This window comes from Lissotriton vulgaris, unplaced genomic scaffold (assembly GCF_964263255.1).
Source record: "Lissotriton vulgaris unplaced genomic scaffold, aLisVul1.2 SCAFFOLD_1628, whole genome shotgun sequence".
Taxonomy (NCBI): domain Eukaryota; kingdom Metazoa; phylum Chordata; class Amphibia; order Caudata; family Salamandridae; genus Lissotriton; species Lissotriton vulgaris.
The window spans coordinates 474234-496603 of NW_028244477.1; the positions used below are offsets into that span (position 1 = coordinate 474234).

Below are 22370 nucleotides of genomic sequence, written 5' to 3' on the forward strand. Positions count from 1 at the left end.
CAACTGGAATTAAAGAAATTAACCAGAAACTGAAACTTAGAGACCTAATCATAATACGTATTGTATTCTATACTTCTTTGACTTACAATCCTTATGGATTCAGAAATGGCAACAGTTTCATGTTACAGCGGAACATATCAGGCATCTATCGACTCATGAATAGATATTAATTAGATAGTCAGGCCTTACGATCCCCCCCCCGTCTTTATCGTCCAATGTGAGCAGATAATCTGTTAGATAGCACCAAAAGTCTTTAGATCTGGATATCGCTGGCAACTCTTCATCATACGTCATAAGCTTATCCCTGCAGCTAGACATATCTTGCAACCATCTGGACACCTTAGGTACTTTTCTACTGTGCCAGCATTGTGCAACCTGTCGTTTGGCCAATAATAGCAAAACCGCACAGCACTTTCGTCTAGTGGATTTGAGGTGTGGAGTTAGCCCCAGTAGGCAAACCTGTATTGTGCAGTCCAGTTCAGGGCCTATCATAACGGAGAGGGTTCCGCTTACTTCCCCCCAGTATTCCTGTACTTTTATGCAGTTCCATGCTAAATGTGAAAAATCTGCGTTGTCTAGGCCGCATCTTTTGCATCTATCTTCCATTTGCCCACCAAATTTGCACATCTGTGTGGGTGTATAATATGTTTGGTGGAGGAATTTATAGTGAATGATTCTTAGGTTGCCATTCGGGGTGAGAATCTGTGTCAGTGCACATGCTTGCACCCATTCCTGGTCTGATAGTGGTCCTATCAATGCCCTGTCCCAACGTGCTTTGGCCCTCCCCGTGTCGTGCAGTATTTCCTCCTGCGCCTTGGAGTATAATCTGGATACCATGTGCGATGTGTCTGATGTTGTAATAACCATTTGCAGTGTGTTCAGGCTATCAGGTTCAGTAGGGAATGTAGGATACAATTCTTTCAAAGCACTTTTCAGCCTGTGATATGTGAAGATAAACATAGGTGATTTGTTCTGAATATATGTAAGGTCTGTGATTCCTAGAAATTCGCCCTCGTTGAATAGATCTCCGATTTTGTCAATCCCCGCCCGCTGCAGCAGTGTCATACCTACTTTTTCCCCGGTTACTGATATTGCTTGATGGTGATGCAGTGGCATTGCTGGTGCATATAGTGGTGTCTTATGCGCTGGTTGAGCTAGTTTTTGCCAGGCTCTAACCGTCACGTCTACCGAGTTGATGTCTCGCGCATGCAGTGGTTGTCTAGTGTGGGATATAATTGCTGTCAGTGGAATTGGTGCTGCGTCATCACTTTTGATAATGGTATGGGTGAGATATGGTATTTCGTGGTACCAATAGGCAGCATATTGCGCCTGTGCGCACAAGAAATATAGCAGAAAGTCTGGCACTCAAAAGCCTCCGCGCGCATAGGGAAGACTAAGTGTCTGAAGGTCGATAAGGGCTTGTTTGCCTGCCCATATGAGTTTCAACACTAGTGTTTTTATTCGGCGAAACACTTCGGCAGGGGGCGTAATGGGGATATTGTTAAAAAGATATAGCAGTTTAGGCAGTATGTTCATTTTGACAATCGCAATGCGATCTGCAAGTGACAATGGCAATTGGATCCACCTTTGTACCTTATCCTCCAATTTGGAAATTGCTGCCCCATAGTTTGATCTAATTACCTCCACCGGGTCTCTGTGATACATCACCCCTAAGTAGCGGATGGGTTCGCTTTGCCATTCTAACGGAAATTCCATCGCAAACGGGGTCGTCGTGTCCGTGAGTGGGATAATCGAAGACTTAGTCCAGTTTATAGCTAGGCCCGAATGGCCCCCATATTTGATATATTCTCTCAGTAGTTCGTTTAAATGTGTCTCTGGGTCGCGGACATATAAGAGCATGTCGTCCGCATATAGAGATATGTGAAGAGGTCTTGCATTGAAACGGAGAGCCGATGCTTTGTAGTTTTCTCTGATTATGCAAGCTAAGGGTTCGAGCGCTAGAGCGAACAGCAAGGGTGATAGTGGGCACCCTTGTCTGGTGCCTCGCTCTATTGCAAAAGCTTTAGAAATATACCCATTGACACGTATCCTAGCACATGGATTGGTGTAGATCAGTGTCACCCATTGGATGAACCGTTTAGGAAAGCCCATCCTCTGCAGTACAGCAATCAGGTATCTCCATTCTATGGATTCAAAAGCCTTGGCGGCGTCGAGTAAAACCGCTGCCGCTTTTGTAGTGGGTTGTAAATAGTGTGATAACGCAAATAGTGATCGAGTGTTGTGTGACGTTGACCGTGTGGGGATGAATCCTGCCTGGTCCGGTAAAACTAATTTCGTCATCAATGGCGTTAGGCGAACTGCTAGTAGTTTCGCTAGAATTTTGGAGTCAGTATTTACGAGTGATAGCGGTCTATAGGAGTCGCATTTTTCCGGGTCTTTGGAGGGTTTGAGGAGAGCTATTATTACAGCCTCTTGAAGCATGGGAGGTAGTTCTTTCTGGTCGAACGCTGCTCCAAACATGCCCTCTATGTGTGCAGCAAGAAGATCTACATACTGCTTGTAGAATTCATTGGTGTAGCCATCTGGGCCAGGCGCTTTACCGTTGGGAAGGGTCTTAATTACATCAGTGACTTCTTCCACTGAGATTGGCATCGCTAAGTACTCCCTATGTCCGTCCGATAGCCACCCTATTGCTACATCATCTAGATATTGGAGAATTTCGTCCCCTGGTGCAGTCGGTTGCGATTTGTATAGTGAGGAATATGTGTCTACAAAGCTATGCAATATGCCCTCAGCCTGTGTGTGTATTTTTTCCATCATCCGTTTGGATCCGTAGCACAGCCGAGTGACTCTTGCCTTCACATATTTTATGTGCTAGCATCCTGCTGGCCTACCCCCCTCTCCAAATGTTCTTGCGGTGTGTTTTCGGTCTAGATATTTAATTTCATCTTCGATGAATGTCTGATGCTCTGATGGTATCTGTCGCAGCTCAGCTAGCAAGACGGTATCCTGTGTAGCTTCAAACTCTGTCTCAAGCTCTCTCATGCGTTTTTCACGTCGTTTTATCTGGTGTCGGATGTCTTTTAGTATGCCAATGGTAGTTGTAATACAGACCCCCCTTATAGTGGCTTTGAAAGCCTCCCAGAGAAGCACCGGGTCATCCACCACCGGTTCGTTTATGTGAAAATATTCTTTGATCGCTTTTTTTATAGTATCATCATAGACATTATCAGTAAGTGAGACCCTGAGCTGATGGTGAGCAGAGACCTGGGGGTGACGGAGGAGTGCGCGCTGGGGTGGAGGGGGCGCTACGTGGCCCTTGTGTTGAGCGAGGCGCAACGGGGTGGAAGGACCTGGAGGTGGTGGGGGGGCAATGAGTAGAAGGGTGAGAGCCTGAGCTGATGGTGAGTGAGCGGGGGACCTGGGGGTGATGGAGGAAAGCACGCAGGGGGGGAGGGGAGAGGGGGCGCTACATGTCCATACTGCTGAGCACGGCACTATAGGGGTGGAAGGACCTGGGGGCGATGGAGGGGTGAGGGTGTGAGAGGTTGAGCTGACAGTAATGGTTATTTGAGGGGTTACCCACTGGGCTGACTGAGGCCATCCTCTGCAGTACAGCAATCAGGTATTTCCATTCTATGGAATCAAAAGCCTTGGCGGCGTCGAGTAAAACCGCTGCCGCTCTTGTAGTGGGTTGTAAATAGTGTGATAACGCAAATAGTGATCGAGTGTTGTGTGACGTTGACCGTGTGGGGATGAATCCTGCCTGGTCCGGTAAAACTAATTTCGTCATCAATGGCGTTAGGCGAACTGCTAGTAGTTTCGCTAGAATTTTGGAGTCAGTATTTATGAGTGATAGCGGTCTATAGGAGTCGCATTTTTCCGGGTCTTTGGAGGGTTTGAGGAGAGCTATTATTACAGCCTCTTGAAGCGTGGGAGGTAGTTCTTTCTGGTCGAACGCTGCTCCAAACATGTCCACTATGTGTGGAGCAAGAAGATCTACATACCGCTTGTAGAATTCATTGGTGTAGCCATCTGGGCCAGGCGCTTTACCGTTGGGAAGGGTCTTAATTACATCAGTGACTTCTTCTACTGAGATTGGCATCGCTAAGTACTCCCTATGTCCGTCCGATAGCCACCCTATTGCTACATCATCTAGATATTGGAGAATTTCGTCCCCTGGTGCAGTCGGTTGCGATTTGTATACTGAGGAATATGTGTCTACAAAGCTATGCAATATGCCCTCAGCCTGTGTGTGTATTTTGCCATCATCCGATTGGATCCGTAGCACAGCCGAGTGACTCTTGCCTTCACATATTTTATGTGCTAGCATCCTGCTGGCCTACCCCCCTCTACAAATGTTCTTGCGTTGTGTTTTCGGTCTAGATATTTAATTTCATCTTCGATGAATGTCTGATGCTCTGAATGTATCTGTCGCAGCTCAGCTAGCAAGACGGTATCCTGTGTAGCTTCAAACTCTGTCTCAAGCTCTCTCATGCGTTTTTCACGTTGTTTTATCTGGTGTCGGATGTCTTTTAGTATGCCAATGGTAGTTGTAATACAGACCCCCCTTATAGTGGCTTTGAAAGCCTCCCAGAGAAGCACCGGGTCATCTACCACCGGTTCGTTTATGTGAATAGTATAGTATCATCATAGACATTATCAGTAAGTGAGACCCTGAGCTGATGGTGAGCAGAGACCTGGGGGTGACGGAGGAGTGCGCGCTGGGGTGGAGGGGGCGCTACGTGGCCCTTGTGTTGAGCGAGGCGCAATGGGGTGGAAGGACCTGGAGGTGGGGGGGGCAATGAGTAGAAGGGTGAGAGCCTGAGCTGATGGTGAGTGAGCGGGGGACCTGGGGGTGATGGAGGAAAGCGCGCAGGGGTGGAGGGGAGAGGTGGCGCTACATGTCCATACTGCTGAGCACGGCACTATAGGGGTGGAAGGACCTGGGGGCGATGGAGGGGTGAGGGTGTGAGAGGTTGAGCTGACAGTAATGGTTATTTGAGGGTTTACCCCCTGGGCTGACTGAGGGCCCGGGATGAGGGAGGGGAGTCCCCTTGAGACATCGGGAGCACTGTTTACAATGAGGATTGGAGTCGTGTGGGTGTGGGCAGGGGGTTGCGTAGCTCCTAGTGTGCGCTCGTGCTATAGTCACTAAAGTGTCAGAGAATGGAACAAGGTTCTGGAGAAATGTTTTTATAATTAACACATGTATAGCGCCCATTGCTTAATTTGTGAATACGCCCCCAGCCCAAAGGGTTGCTCAGAAGCCCTCAGCGAACCGGGCCTGTCTGCTGCTTGTGAACAGCACTTGTGCAGCTGACCTTCTGCCCTGATTCCTCACCTTGACAAACATCCTCGACCAGCACTCTTTCCACCTTCCGCAGGGATTCGCTGTCTCATGCAAATACTTTTCGAGACTTGTTTTTGTCGCTTACCAAGTAATCCGCACAAACCTGTAATTACAGCGCAGTTACCTGGCGCTCGTTTACCGGGGAGTCCCCAGGGCTGGCTGCGATGAAAATGTAATGTAATGTAATGTATGTGTTCTTGTAAAGCGCACTGCTGCCCTGAGGCGTCGTGGCGCTGTAGGTCGCTGGGGAACCCGTCCTGGCTATCCCTGTGAGATGGTCCCTACTGGGTATCTCCAAGGTGAAACCAGGCATCCCCGGCGAATGTGGGGGCCGTTGTAGAGATGAGGCAAGCTAATGCCCAGAGTTGCCGAGTGTGATCCCTGGTTATAGTAGGCACCGAGGCGAGAATTATCGAGTCCGCTGACCCTGGTCCACGACCCTGCCGCGTCGGGAATTGAACCCTGGTCCCGGGCCGTTCTCTGCTTCCGGGTCTGCCGCCTTTAACCAGTGAGCCACACCACTCCACAACAGGCCCGGGCTATTTATTGCCGGAGTAAATGAGAAATATATCATTTACCGTGCTCCCAAGTGCCCCGACGTACCTTGGGGACCGGATCACTGACAGCTAAACAGAAAGCAGCTCAGTATCCGGGCTGTGACTGAGAGGGCGGGGGCTGCCCGCGCATGCGCGCTATTTGTAATGAAAAGGGAGCCCCGGTGCCAAAGCGAAGTGCGGCAGCTGAAGTCCTGGGTCCCAGGAGGGGGCCCGGGTGAAGACCAGTGGATAGCACTGCGGGGCTCCCATGCCTAAGGGGAGAGCCCCGCGTCGTGCTGGCAGAGGAGCTGGAGTGCCCTGCTGAGCTCCCATGAACAAAGGAAGCCCCGTGTGTGCCAGGTGATGCAGAGACAAGAGCACCGTGAGGTAAGGGGAGAGAGGGGGGGAGGGTGTGTGTGTGTGCATGCGCGCAAGTGTGTCTGTGTGTTATCCACTTGCTACCAATGTGGGACAGGAGATGTGCACGGCGTTTGGGTGAACGTGCGCGCTCACATGGGGGATTCTCCTGCATGTGCCCATCCCCTATCTCACATTGCGGCACCAGGGGGTGGGGTGGGGGGTTGTGGTGTGTGTCTCTATGTGTGCGTGCGTGTATGTGCGCTCGTGTCTCTCTGTGTGTGCGCTTGTGAGTGTGTGTGCGCATGCGTGTGCGAAAGCAGGGAGGGTGTGACTGTGTGTGTTGGAGGCTTTCAAGGGAGACAGGAGACGGTGAACGCGCGCGCGACCTGATCCGATTCCTGAGACTGCGCATGCCCATCTCTTGTCTCCCTTTTGGCTCCTTGTAAGCAGAGCCGACAGCTATAGGTCTCGCGCTGCGACAGGGCTTTCGCAATGTATCGCAGGTGCGAGACCTAAAAAAGCATTTGAAATGCAATTGCGACGGAGATGATCAATATTCAGCACATAGTTGATCCATGGTACCTACTGAAGATATACAGGCATACTTCCACATTCATCCAGTGCCTATTTCTATATAGATGCACTGTCTAATTTTTAACATAATTGTACAACAGTTGCTACATCGTAAGGACAGACCAAAAGAGTAACATCAATGTAATTGTTGTCACATAGTTTCACAGTTAAAACGTAATCATTATTTTCATGGCTGAAGAATTTGTGTCCTCATTAGTTCTACATCAGAGCTTCAGAGGTAAATGTCATGCACTGCGAGGGTTGACCCAGAGAGCTGCAGCTCACATTCTCCTTCTTTCACTTTTGCTTTTCTACACAGTTCTCTGGCCACTGTCAAAGAACAATTAATGATGCATAAAATGACAAAAACCACAGCCAGCTCAGGAGACCTCATTTTGTGCTTGTTAAATTGTTTTGAGTGTGTTGGGTTTATATGTTTTAAAATTAGCTGAAAATAGACTTGTTAGTCCAAGCATTGTTCATGGTGTTGCTTTTACAGGTAGCATGGTCCGGTGTTCTTGGATTTCTTTCGTTAAAACTCTCTCACAGAATAAAAACCAACAATGTTTCTTTACTTTTAGTCCACTTTGTGCTAGTCTCCCAATGGGTTTCGTGATATTTCATGTTTTTCCTAGCTGTAGGGAAATAAACAATAGCACAGAATAGACATGTTCATTGATGGTGATAGAGTGCTCGCTGATTTTTTTTAGGTTTGAAGACTGACAAGAGCTTTTTGCACGTTCACTGCCATGATATGGTTTTTCTCCTGTGTGTCTTCGCTGATGAATCCTTAATATTGAAGTATCACGAAAGCTACTTCCACATTCACTGCAATGGTATGGTTTTTCTCCAGTGTGTGTTCGCTGATGTCTATGTAGGTCTGATAAGCGACAAAATCTCTTCCCACATTCTTTGCACTGGAATGGTTTTTCCCCAGTGTGTGTTTTCTGATGCCGCTTTAGGTGCGATAATTTATAAAAACTCTTCAGACATTCACTGCAATTATATGGTTTTTCCCCTGTGTGTGTTTGTTGATGATACTTTAATCCTGAGGAGGAACTAAAACTACTTCCACATTCACTGCAGTGGTATGGTTTTTCACCAGTGTGTTGTCGATGATGTACCTTTAATGTTGATGAGTCACTAAAACTACTTCCACATTCACTGCAATGGTATGGTTTTTCCCCAGTGTGTGTTTTCTGATGCTGCTTTAGCTGCCATAAGTTATAAAAACTCTTCTGACATTCACTGCAATGATATGGTTTTTCACCTGTGTGTGTTTGGTGATGATGCATTAATACTGAAGAGGAACTAAAACTACTTCCACATTCACTGCAATGATATGGTTTTTACTCTGTGTGTGTTCTCTGATGCTGTTTTAAGTTTGTTAATTGACTAAAGCTCTTCAGACATTCACTGCAATGATATGGTTTTACTCCAGTGTGTGTTCTCTGATGACGTTTTAGGTGTGATAATCGATTAAAGCGCTTCAGACATTCACTGCAAGGATATGGTTTTTCTCCGGTGTGTGTTCTCTGATGCTGTTTTAGGTGTGATAATTGATTAAAGCGCTTCAGACATACACTGCAAGGATATGGTGTTTCTCCAGTGTGTGTTCTATGATGTCGTTTTAGGTCTGATAATAGACTGAAGCTCTTCAGACATTCACTGCAAGGATATGGTTTTTCTCCAGTGTGTGTTCTCTGATGCCGTTTTAGGTCTGATAATAGACTGAAGCTCTTCAGACATTCACTGCAAGGATATGGTGTTTCTCCAGTGTGTGTTCTATGATGTCGTTTTAGGTCTGATAATAGACTGAAGCTCTTCAGACATTCACTGCAAGGATATGGTTTTTCTCCAGTGTGTGTTCTCTGATGCCGTTTTAGGTCTGATAATAGACTGAAGCTCTTCAGACATTCACTGCAAGGATATGGTTTTTCCCCAGTTTGTGTTCGCTGATGACTCATGACTTTAGATGATTCTGTAAAACTACTTCCACATTCACTGCAATCATCTGGTTTTTCCCCTGTGTGTGTTTGCTGAAGCTCTTCAGATATTCATTGCATTTGTATGACTTTTCCCCTGTGTGTGTTCTCTGATGCAGTTTTAGGCTTGGTAAATATACTCTGTGTTTTATATAGCAGAACCTCCATTTCCTTTAACTTTCATTTAACTGTGCTTTTCGCTGATTGCTGTGGAATGGCCAGAGTTTAAAATACACCTCTAGCTCTGACTGGTGGTCTGATATCACTTTAGGAAGCAGAGTACTGCAGTAACCACCTCATGATCAGAGCTGGTATTGGATATGTTTACACAAGAAGTGGTTGATCAGTGTTGCCTTCATTTTCTAGAGGTCATTTCTTCATCTTAAGGCACAGAGTTGCACAGCTGAGACTCGTAGAACCACCGAATTGCCCTTGACGGTACTTCCAAGATCTGTCAGTTTATGTTCAGGTTCGGCTGCCTCTGAGGGCTCTTATGTTTTCCTGAATACTGAAACTCAATGTTTCGGACTTTGCTTTTGTAGATTTACAGTATTATCTTCATTATTCCTAAACATTTTGTGCATTCAAGGATTGTTTTCTGTTGGATGTAAAGAGATTTAAATTACTTATATGGAAAATACCGGAATGTGAATATACAATTTTTAGTTGATTGTAAAAGCATCTCATTTATTGCTATTGTTGAAACTTATCAAGACATATTTAAGACACATTTAGCCATACAGAGATATTTGCATAAAAGTTTCTTTGAACATGCCACAAACTTATTTATTTCAGCAAAGGTGTTCATAGAGTAACTTTGCAAAAAAGGGCACTCGCATAGCACACATATACTAGTTACAGCTTTAGGTAGATGCATATGGTCAAAGTTTTGTTAAAACAAGAACAGCTCTTGGAGTAAAAGATGGATCAGGAACACTCAAGACAGCAAGGTGGGCAAAAGGAAGTTGTGCCATACATCAAATCTTATTGTTCACGGAGGTGCCTGGCTCCATTCACTACTAACTCCTAACTCTTTTTTCAGGAGGATTCCCCTGGCTGTTGTCTCAAGGCCTGGTTAATGGGGGCCTTTTGTGCGCTGATTGTGTTTGGGGCCCTTGTGGCATAAAGGGGCTCTATCTGGGCCTTGTAGGCACTGCATCATGTATCAATCCTCTCCCCATATAAAGTCCCTGCCCAATCTAAAATGGCGGCGCCTCTAAGACTCTAGGAATATAGATATCGACATAGGACTTTGCATGTCCTTCTTATGTACATGAAAGAAGGACTATCATGTTCTATAGCTTCAAAGTATTTCCACTGTGGCGGCCATCTTAGAATGATGTTGTTTACTAATTCTGCTTAGATTTCCAGACTGGCTCGGTCTATCGAATTTCCAAGTGCATCCTAGGCCACTGTTCATTCTATCCCCCCTATCCCTCTAATCTGGATTCTGTCTTCCTAATTGCATAATCTAGTTTGACCTAATGTATTTCAACTTCCCCTTTTTATATTCGCAGATGAGCCCTCTCCTGAGGAATTTTTGTTTTCCACCTAGTAATCACATGCATATAACGCTGGGAAGCCTAAAACAGAAAGAGCACCTTCTCTCTTAACATCTTCTGTCATTATACTGCTGTTTAATGGGCTGTCTTTGTAGAACGGAGTCATCCAACTTTCCTCCAGCCACCCCATGATTTGCCCCATCCCTTCCTTCCTTCCTTCCTGCCTTCATCTGACCATACCCCCTTCTCCTCATATCCCCTCAGCTTCCCCCCACGTGAGCATTGAGTACCCCGGTCCCTCCCCTCTTTCCACTCTGAAAATTTGGTGCCCTTAGCCATGGATTACCTTTCTCTGTGTGAAGCAAGCACACAATGTTACTCTCATCTTGGTACAGTGGTAGTCTAAACGCTGAAAGATGCAATCTAAGATTGAGTGAAGGGTCATGGAGATTCTCTTCCTTGCTCGAACACCTCCAGCACCTGAGATCTCTAAGAATCATTTACAACAAACACATGCATAGCTCAAAAGCAAACTTCCTTAGGAAACTGATAAACAATGCCAGGAATCGACCTAAAAACTGTTTGAACTCGTTAAATTGCAATCTAACAGGAAACCCAACCTACTTTCTGGGTCTTATCTGCAGCCTAACTGCGAAGAACTTGCTGCCTTCTTCCTGGGAAAGACGAACAAAATTGAAAGTGACTTAAAGACTGAATTGGATCTCCCCCCGATGCTTTCACACGTCAGTCCCCTCTCACCTGTGTGGCCTGAGCGTCCTACACACACCCCCAAAAATATTGCTGCATGGTGTTCATTCAAATCCTTTGATGAAACAACCATACTAAAAATGCTGTCAACACTTAAACCTTCAAAGCACTTCAGCGATCCGCTTCCTTCAAATCTCTTAATTGAGATTAAAACCTCTCTTCTCCCACTCTGGACCAAAATAGTAAATGATTCATTAATTCAAGGCAGCATAACAGACTACCTCAAGTCTGGACAGATAACCGCCGTTCTGAAAAAAAACCACAGCAGACCACACTGATCTACATAACTTCCGCCCTATCTCTAGCATCCCAACTCTTTCAAAGCCCCTCTAGAAATGTGCCCATACCCAGCTATGCAAACACAGAGCAATTTCAACTCTTAAATCAATACCAATCTGGATTCCTTCTGGGACGCAGCACTGAATCAGCCATGACTCACATAGCTGACGATGTGTTACACAATGCTTGATCAAATTTAATCCTGCCTTTTAAGCGACCTTGACCCGTCATCAGCATTTGATGACTTCAAGTCAGTTGCTCAAGCCCTAGTGTTTTCCAGGCTGGACTATGGAAATGTAACCCTTTGCGGTCTTCCTAGGTCAAAGTACCCCCCTTAGGGCCTCCCTTAACTCAGCTGCAAGGCTTATTACTGGATCTGAATGAAATAACCACATCACACCTTATTTGAAATCACTAAACTGGCTCCCTTACGAGGCACATATACATTTTTAAATTGCCTGCAGGACACACAAAGCCATACACTCCAAAACCCCGAGGTACATTGCACAAAAACTGGAGCTGTCTGGTGACTCTAGAACCTCAGGAAGCACCACATGCAGAAATTCAAGAAGAAAAACTTACATGGCCCAATTTGAGGCACCAGACGTGATGAATTTGAGAGAATGGATACATGTGAAGTTATATTGCCGCTTCATCGATGCTATCTTCTTAATTTGGGAGGACACTCAGGAATCATTGAAACACCTAATCAGAACTCTCAACCAAGTTGAGGCAAGAATACAATTCATATACAAAATAAGCAAAGAAGTAATTGATTTCCTGGACGTCAGGATAACTAAGACAGATAATGGATTTGACACGGAACTGTACAGAAAGTCCGCAGACCGAAACATTGCACTCAGTTACACCAGCTTTCACCCAAGGAGTCTAATAAGGAATTTACCGCTATCACAATTTATTCGGATCAAACGTATATGTTCCAATACACAAACGTGTGAAAACACCTTGGAAAGACAAGTCCAAAAATATGAGGAGAGAGGATACCCAAAGGCCATACTTCGAGAGCAAATACAAAAGGTCTCATTAATGAACAGAACAGAATTGTTGAAACCACTGACAAAAAATCAACAAAACAGAATGGTATTTGTAACAAAATACACAACCCAATCACACAGAATCAGAAACATCATCAACAAAAGATGGGAACTATTATCTATGGAGCAAGACTTTAATGGATTATTTAAAGAGCCTCCATTACATGCGTACACCAGAGGATTGAACTTAAAAGAAAAATTGAAATTCAAACAACAGCCATCATCAACGACAATAAACAAAGGAACAACACGCTGTCTCAATTGCATTAATTGCAACAACGTAATAACAGGAAGTTCATGCACTCACCCAACCTCAGGAAAACTGATCCAGTTAAAACATACCAGTGACTGTAATTCACAGAAAGTTGTGTACGGGATTAAGTGTCCGTGCGGAAAGATGTACATCGGGAAGACGGAACGGAAAATAAAAGTTCGAATATCAGAACATAAAAGCCGAATTCGCAACAACTCCCTAACTTCACCATTGGTACACCATTGGACACAAGAGAAACACAGTATCTCTCAACTTAGATTCCTAGTTTTGGAAAAGGTACCCTTAAAACAAGGAGTTAACAACCATCAAAAACTATTGCAGCGTGAACTTTTTTGGATCAAATATCTTAATACCATGGTACCAATAGGCCTTAATGATAAATATGATTTAGCGTGCTTTCTGTAGGGTCAGTAGATGAACTGAATAGAATTGAGGTCAGGGAGGCATAACTCAACGTGATTTTCTGATTTTTAAACTCATTAACCAAATGTCATTGTGACCATAATGTAATATCTTGGACAAACCTGCTATCAACTGTATGTATATAATAACATGAGGTAACCTGACAACAACGTTATACACTTAAAAAACACATACAGATTCCTTCTGTTTCACAGGCTAGCACTAGATTATACAATAAGTCAAGCAGCCAGCTGTATAACATTCATGATCAATCATGATAGTGGTAGAAACAGTTGACCACACAACAGAACGAGTGTTTGATCTCTTTAGAGTGTTGATAACTTTATATTATCCGGAACGCTTAGTTTTTTACAAATAATATCCAGGAATTATAACTAATATCTGGAAAGGCAGCACGAGTTTCTGAATCCTGTAATAACAAATTGTTGTAGCGGGTTTCATTAATGGCAGCAGAATTAGGACCACTCTAAGATGGCGCCTAACGGAGCGTAGTGAACAGAGAGATACCAACAGATAGTCCGACTTTTATTTCCACCATCACGGAGTTGTCCCGGAGTTTTGCGGAGTGATTTTAAACTCAGTTATTCTCGACACACGCTGATGTGAAAACAACTAACTAGGTTGCGGTTTTTGTTGAGGACGGAAGAAGGCTTTAACACAGGTATGAGCAGTATGCGTAACGCGGTTATTCAGAGTAATGAACTTGGTAGCACCTAGAGATGAAGGGTAACTGACGGTTATTATTGTTTGTTCTGGTTTCCTCAGATACGAGTTGGAAACGGAAGATAAGGTAAAGTCGGCTTCTTGCCGAGAGTTGATTAAAGCTCATAATTTATAACAATACGGTGCTAAGGCATTTTTCCGTTTGTTGTTTCAGAGATTTTTGGCACATTAACATAAGGTACGTTGCCCATTGAGTGGCTGGCTATTCAAAATAAGTTAATAACAATAAGGTGTTGGCATTTCCCGTTTGTTGTTTCAGAAATTATTGGCACAATAGCAGAAGGTACGTTGGCTATTGAGTGGTTGGCTATTCAAAATAAGTTTAACACATTATACCTGGTCAATTAAAGAGAAGTTTGAATTTTGTTTTACCAGAAGCATTGTGTTCAAGGCGGAGCATTGCATTCATACGTCACATACCAGCAACATTAAGGTACGCTAGCTAATATATTTTTAACTAAGTGAACCCCCAAGAACTAATATAGTCAACACACTTACACCATGTTTTTTACTTTTATTTTCTGCAGAATTTCCCCTGATGAAGGCACTCCAATAGTGCCGAAATGCATTGGGCTCAACCAAGGAACATTGATTATATGAGTCATGTACAATATTGGAAATGTTGAAAAATTTGAAGAAATGAAATATGCATTGAAATAATGTATTCAAAAGCAAGTTGTTATGAAAATTGTGAATAACAAAACTATAGTTTACATGATGAGGTGAACATGAGCACAAATTTAAAACTAAAGTAAAAAATAAGACATACTGTTGGTTTAAATTGTGTTTAAAAACGTAAAAATAAAAAGGTGCGTAGCACCAAGTGAACAGTGCGCGATTGGGTGGGTATCAATAGCCATCATAACGAATCATTAATCCAGGACCTACAATCCTTAACAATCGCAGCACCATTTGTTTAAAACCCTAAGATCCAGCTGACAACGGAGTGCTCCTTACAAACCCAATTTTTTCATAACTTTACTACAGTCAACCCAGTAAGGAGGCACCCAAACAAACAAAGATGCAATTTGAAACAATAACAGCGATCACGGACAATAGAGCCAACACATTGGCGTATACTAATTAACAGGCAGACCAGATTTACGCACTCATCAAGGAAGTCAGAAACATGGATGCTCACGGGGGTTCCATAAGTCAACAACTTAAACAGTTGGAATATCTTACACGACGTCAAGTTAACCAAAGAATGCACGCATCGACACTCATCCAATACCACAAAGCCAAACGCATCCCGAGAGGACTACGTTTGTCAATCAAACCAATGTTATTTCGATTCAACCTCAATTCTAAGTTCATGGATAAGTGGTACAGTATACTAAACAAATGTTCATTAGACCTTATACTGCTCATCATTGAAGAACTAGCTAAGACCATACGTGAGTTAGAAGATGAAATTTACACACTTAAAACAGAATTGGAAGCAAGAATGGAAGATGATTCATGGAAAATCAGTCTAGAGGGTATCAATCTGAAATTGGAAAAATACGAGAAAGAATTACAAGAAGGAAAGCTACGCAAATACAAACGCGACACAATCGATTATAAGCTCAACGAAGTTTATACATGGGCTGATATCTACGCTCGACGACAATTTGTACCACCAAAAAAAACAACACCAGCCGCAGATTCGTCCGAAGAAAGTCTTGTAACCGATAAGGAAACATCAATACGTAGAGGACCCATAAGAGCAACACAGGAAGGAGTAATATTATCCACTGATAACAGTCAACATGCTACAACAAGCAGAGATACGGCTTTTTTGTTACAAGACCAGGATCAAGGTCAACCACCAACATCACAAACACCAACACCAGCATCAAGCGCAAAACAAGGCGAGGAAGTGGCAGGCAAAGCTCTAAGAAGCGGACGGACAGTAGTTTAATCATTAATATTTCTTCAACAACACTGACAAGGCAACAAACATTGACTTTAAATAAGGGTCTTACATTTGTACCTACTACAGCAACAAATGAATTGGAAACAGAAGGTGCTTTTTCAGGTTCATGAGAACATTAAAACTCAGACATTATTTTGAAAATGTAATTGAACCTACAAATACTCAGATTGAAAACACAGACAAACACATTAAACCAAAAAGTGTATTTCAAGCTCCAACATCGCACAAAATGTTAGACACCTTTGAAATCATGGTGAAAAATGATTTGAAAACATTTGATTACAAGAAAATACGACACAACAACTTGACGAAAACTGAACAACACATAATTAACAACTTGGCCAATGATGCAAAATTAACCATTCAACCAGCTGATAAGGGTGGCGCCTTAGTGCTAATGGACACGCATTACTACGAACATAAAGTAGATGAACACGTTTCACACCAAGACACGTAGTTACAGCTTCCATCAGATCCAACTTCAATGCTTCAAATTATGCTTAATGGAATTTTGCAGACAGACAAACTGAATGGATGTGTTGATGATCAAACAGTGGCATATCTAACAGAAAAAAACAGAGACGGCCACAATTGTATATGATCCCTAAAATCCATAAACACCCGACCAATCCACCTTTTAGACCGATAGTTTCGGGGTGTGGGTCAATTTTTGACCCCCTTGGACAATACATCGACTACTACTTGCAGAAATTTTTTCAACAATGGGGTTCGTATATCAAAGATACAACTGATTTTCTGAATAAATTGACATGGATTCAAGAAGGATATCAAAACCACTGGATTATGTGCACCATAGATGTGGTGGCACTTTACACCTCTATACCCCATGGAGCAGGCCTTGAAGCTGCAGAATGGGCACTACTCAAGCTGGAAGAAGTACCAACTTATAAAAAAAAAAAAATTGTTGCAGCTACTGAAGTTTTGTCTCTATAACAGTTATTTCTTATGGAAGAATACATTTTACGCTCAACTCAATGGAACATCCATGGGCTTTGCTGGGGCCCCAGCATACGCTAATACTTACATGGCCCAATTTGAGGCACAGAACGTGATGAATTTGAGAGAAGGGATACATGTGAAGCTATATTGCCGCTTCATCGATGATATCTTCTTAATTTGGGACGACACTCAGGAATCATTGGAACACCTAATCAGAACTCTCAACCAAGTTGAGGCGAGAATACAATTCACATACAAAATAAGCAAAGAAGTAATTGATTTCCTGGACGTCAGGATAACTAAGACAGATAATGGATTTGACACAGAACTGTACACAAAGTCCACAGACCGAAACAGTGCACTCAGTTACACCAGCTTTCACCCAAGGAGTCTAATAAGGAATTTACCGCTATCACAATTTATTCGGATCAAACGTATATGTTCCAATACACACACGTGTGAAAACACCTTGGAAAGACAAGTCCAAAAATATGAGGAGAGAGGATACCCAAAGGCCATACTTCAAGAGCAAATACAAAAGGTCTCATTAATGAACAGAACAGAATTGTTGAAACCACGGACAAAAAATCAACAAAACAGAATGGTATTTGTAACAAAATACACAATCCAATCACACAGAATCAGAAACATCATCAACAAAAGATGGGAACTATTATCTATGGAGCAAGACTTTAATGGATTATTTAAAGAGCCTCCATTACATACGTACACCAGAGGATTGAACTTAAAAGAAAAATTGAAATTCAAACACCAGCCATCATCAACGACAATAAACAAAGGAACAACACGCTGTCTCAATTGCAATAATTACAACAACGTAACAACAGGAAGTTCATGCACTCACCCAACTTCAGGAAAACTGATCCAGTTAAAACATACCAGTGACTGTAATTCACAGAACGTTGTGTACGGGATTAAGTGTCCGTGCGGAAAGATGTACATCGGGAAGACGGAACGGAAAATAAAAGTTTGAATATCAGAACATAAAAGCCGAATTCGCAACAACTCCCTAACTTCACCATTGGTACACCATTGGACACAAGAGAAACACAGTATCTCTCAACTTAGATTCCTAGTTTTGGAACAGGTACCCTTAAAACAAGGAGTTAACAACCATCAAAAACTATTGCAGCGTGAACTTTTTTGGATCAAATATCTTAATACCATGGTACCAATAGGCCTTAATGATAAATATGATTTAGCGTGCTTTCTGTAGGGTCAGTAGATTAACTGAATAGCAATTGAGGTCAGGGAGGCATAACTCAACGTGATTTTCTGATTTTTAAACTCATTAACCAAATGTCAATGTGACCATAATGTAATATCTTGGACAAACCTGCTATCAACTGTATGTATATAATAACATGAGGTAACCTGACAACAACGTTATACACTTAAAAAACACATACAGATTCCTTCTGTTTCACAGGCTAGCACTAGATTATACAATAAGTCAAGCAGCCAGCTGTATAACATTCATGATCAATCATGATAGTGGTAGAAACAGTTAACCACACAACAGAACGAGTGTTTGATCTCTTTAGAGTGTTGATAACTTTATATTATCCGGAACGCTTAGTTTTTTACAAATAATATTCAGGAATTATAACTAATATCTGGAAAGGCAGCCCGAGTTTCTGAATCCTGTAATAACAAATTGTTGTAGCGGGTTTCATTAATGGCAGCAGAATTAGGACCACTCTAAGATGGCGCCTAACGGAGCGTAGTGAACAGAGAGATACCAACAGATAGTCCGACTTTTATTTCCACCATCACGGAGTTGTTCCTGAGTTTTGCGGAGTGATTTTAAACTCAGTTATTCTCGACACACGCTGATGTGAAAACAACTACCTAGGTTGCGGTTTTTGTTGAGGACGGAAGAAGGCTTTAACACAGGTATGAGCAGTATGCGTAACGCGGTTATTCAGAGTAATGAACTTGGTAGCACCTAGAGATGAAGGGTAACTGACGGTTATTATTGTTTGTTCTGGTTTCCTCAGATACGAGTTGGAAACGGAAGATAAGGTAAAGTCGGCTTTTTGCCGAGAGTTGATTAAAGCTCATAATTTATAACAATACGGTGCTAAGGCATTTTTCTGTTTGTTGTTTCAGAGATTTTTGGCACATTAACATAAGGTACGTAGCCCATTGATTGGCTGGCTATTCAAAATAAGTTAATAACAATAAGGTGTTAAGGCATTTCCCGTTTGTTGTTTCAGAAATTATTGGCACAATAGCATGTACGTTGGCTATTGAGTGGTTGGCTATTCAAAATAAGTTTAACACATTATACCTGGTCAATTAAAGAGAAGTTTGAATTTTGTTTTACCAGAAGCATTGTGTTCAAGGCGGAGCATTGCATTCATACGTCACATACCAGCAACATTAAGGTACGCTAGCTAATATATTTTTAACTAAGTGAACCCCCAAGAACTAATATAGTCAACACACTTACACCATGTTTTTTACTTTTATTTTCTGCAGAATTTCCCCTGATGAAGGCACTCCAATAGTGCCGAAATGCATTGGGCTCAACCAAGGAACATTGATTATATGAGTCATGTACAATATTGAAAATGTTGAAAAATTTGAAGAAATGAAATATGCATTGAAATAATGTATTCAAAAGCAAGTTGTTATGAAAATTGTGAATAACAAAACTATAGTTTACATGATGAGGTGAACATGAGCACAAATTTAAAACTAAAGTAAAAAATAAGACATACTGTTGGTTTAAATTGTGTTTAAAAACGTAAAAATAAAAAGGTGCGTAGCACCAAGTGAACAGTGCGCGATTGGGTGGGTATCAATAGCCATCATAACGAATCATTAATCCAGGACCGACAATCCTTAACAATCGCAGCACCATTTGTTTAAAACCCTAAGATCCAGCTGACAACGGAGTGCTCCTTACAAACCCAATTTTTTCATAACTTTACTACAGTCAACCCAGTAAGGAGGCACCCAAACAAACAAAGATGCAATTCGAAACAATAACAGCGATCACGGACAATAGAGCCAACACATTGGCGTATACTAATGAACAGGCAGACCAGATTTACGCACTCATCAAGGAAGTCAGAAACATGGATGCTCACGGGGGTTCCATAAGTCAACAACTTAAACAGTTGGAATATCTTACACGACGTCAAGTTAACCAAAGAATGCACGCATCAACACTCATCCAATACCACAAAGCCAAACGCATCCCGAGAGGACTACGTTTGTCAATCAAACCAATGTTATTTCGATTCAACCTCAATTCTAAGTTCATGGATAAGTGGTACAGTATACTAAACAAATGTTCATTAGACCTTATACTGCTCATCATTGAAGAACTAGCTAAGACCATACGTGAGTTAGAAGATGAAATTTACACACTTAAAACAGAATTGGAAGCAAGAATGGAAGATGATTCATGGAAAATCAGTCTAGAGGGTATCAATCTGAAATTGGAAAAATACGAGAAAGAATTACAAGAAGGAAAGCTACGCAAATACAAACGCGACACAATAGATTATAAGCTCAACGAAGTTTATACATGGGCTGGTATCTACGCTCGACGACAATTTGTACCACCAAAAAAAACAACACCAGCCGCACATTCGTCCGAAGAAAGTCTTGTAACCGATAAGGAAACATCAATACGTAGAGGACCCATAAGAGCAACACAGGAAGGAGTAATATTATCCACTGATAACAGTCAACATGCTACAACAAGCAGAGATACGGCTTTTTTGTTACAGGACCAGGATCAAGGTCAACCACCAACATCACAAACACCAACACCAGCATCAAGCGCAAAACAAGGCGAGGAAGTGGCAGGCAAAGCTCTAAGAAGCGGACGGACAGTAGTTTAATCATTAATATTTCTTCAACAACACTGACAAGGCAACAAACATTGACTTTAAATAAGGGTCTTACATTTGTACCTACTACAGCAACAAATGAATTGGAAACAGAAGGTGCTTTTTTCAGGTTCATGAGAACATTAAAACTCAGACATTATTTTGAAAATGTAATTGAACCTACAAATACTCAGATTGAAAACACAGACAAACACATTAAACCAAAAAGTGTATTTCAAGCTCCAACATCGCACAAAATGTTAGACACCTTTGAAATCATGGTGAAAAATGATTTGAAAACATTTGATTACAAGAAAATACGACACAACAACTTGACGAAAACTGAACAACACATAATTAACAACTTGGCCAATGATGCAAAATTAACTATTCAACCAGCTGATAAGGGTGGCGCCTTAGTGCTAATGGACACGCATTACTACGAACATAAAGTAGATGAACACGTTTCACACCAAGACACATAGTTACAGCTTCCATCAGATCCAACTTCAATGCTTCAAATTATGCTTAATGGAATTTTGCAGACAGACAAACTGAATGGATGTGTTGATGATCAAACAGTGGCATATCTAACAGAAAAAACCAGAGACGGACACAATTGTATATGATCCCTAAAATCCATAAACACCCGACCATTCCACCTTTTAGACCGATAGTTTCGGGGTGTGGGTCAATTTTTGACCCCCTTGGACAATACATCGACTACTACTTGCAGAAATTTGTTCAACAATGGGGTTCGTATATCAAAGATACAACTGATTTTCTGAATAAATTGACATGGATTCAAGAAGGATATCAAAACCACTGGATTATGTGCACCATAGATGTGGTGGCACTTTACACCTCTATACCCCATGGAGCAGGCCTTGAAGCTGCAGAATGGGCACTACTCAAGCTGGAAGAAGTACCAACTTATAAAAAAAAAAAAATTGTTGCAGCTACTGAAGTTTTGTCTCTATAACAGTTATTTCTTATGGAAGAATACATTTTACGCTCAACTCAATGGAACATCCATGGGCTTTGCTGGGGCCCCAGCATACGCTAATACTTACATGGCCCAATTTGAGGCACAGAACGTGATGAATTTGAGAGAAGGGATACATGTGAAGCTATATTGCCGCTTCATCGATGATATCTTCTTAATTTGGGACGACACTCAGGAATCATTGGAACACCTAATCAGAACTCTCAACCAAGTTGAGGCGAGAATACAATTCACATACAAAATAAGCAAAGAAGTAATTGATTTCCTGGACGTCAGGATAACTAAGACAGATAATGGATTTGACACGGAACTGTACACAAAGTCCACAGACCGAAACAGTGCACTCAGTTACACCAGCTTTCACCCAAGGAGTCTAATAAGGAATTTACCGCTATCACAATTTATTCGGATCAAACGTATATGTTCCAATACACACACGTGTGAAAACACCTTGGAAAGACACGTCCAAAAATATGAGGAGAGAGGATACCCAAAGGCCATACTTCAAGAGCAAATACAAAAGGTCTCATTAATGAACAGAACAGAATTGTTGAAACCACGGACAAAAAATCAACAAAACAGAATGGTATTTGTAACAAAATACACAACCCAATCACACAGAATCAGAAACATCATCAACAAAAGATGGGAACTATTATCTATGGAGCAAGACTTTAATGGATTATTTAAAGAGCCTCCATTACATACGTACACCAGAGGATTGAACTTAAAAGAAAAATTGAAATTCAAACAACAGCCATCATCAACGACAATAAACAAAGGAACAACACGCTGTCTCAATTGCAATAATTGCAACAACGTAAC

The 22370-nt window shown here is 42.2% G+C and overlaps 1 pseudogene; it reads right to left on the reverse strand.

Moving 5' to 3' along the window:
- LOC147667219 (uncharacterized) overlaps positions 1 to 9008 on the reverse strand; it is a 252714-nt pseudogene extending 243706 nt beyond the window's left edge.
- Between the last annotated feature and the right edge of the window lie 13362 nt (positions 9009 to 22370).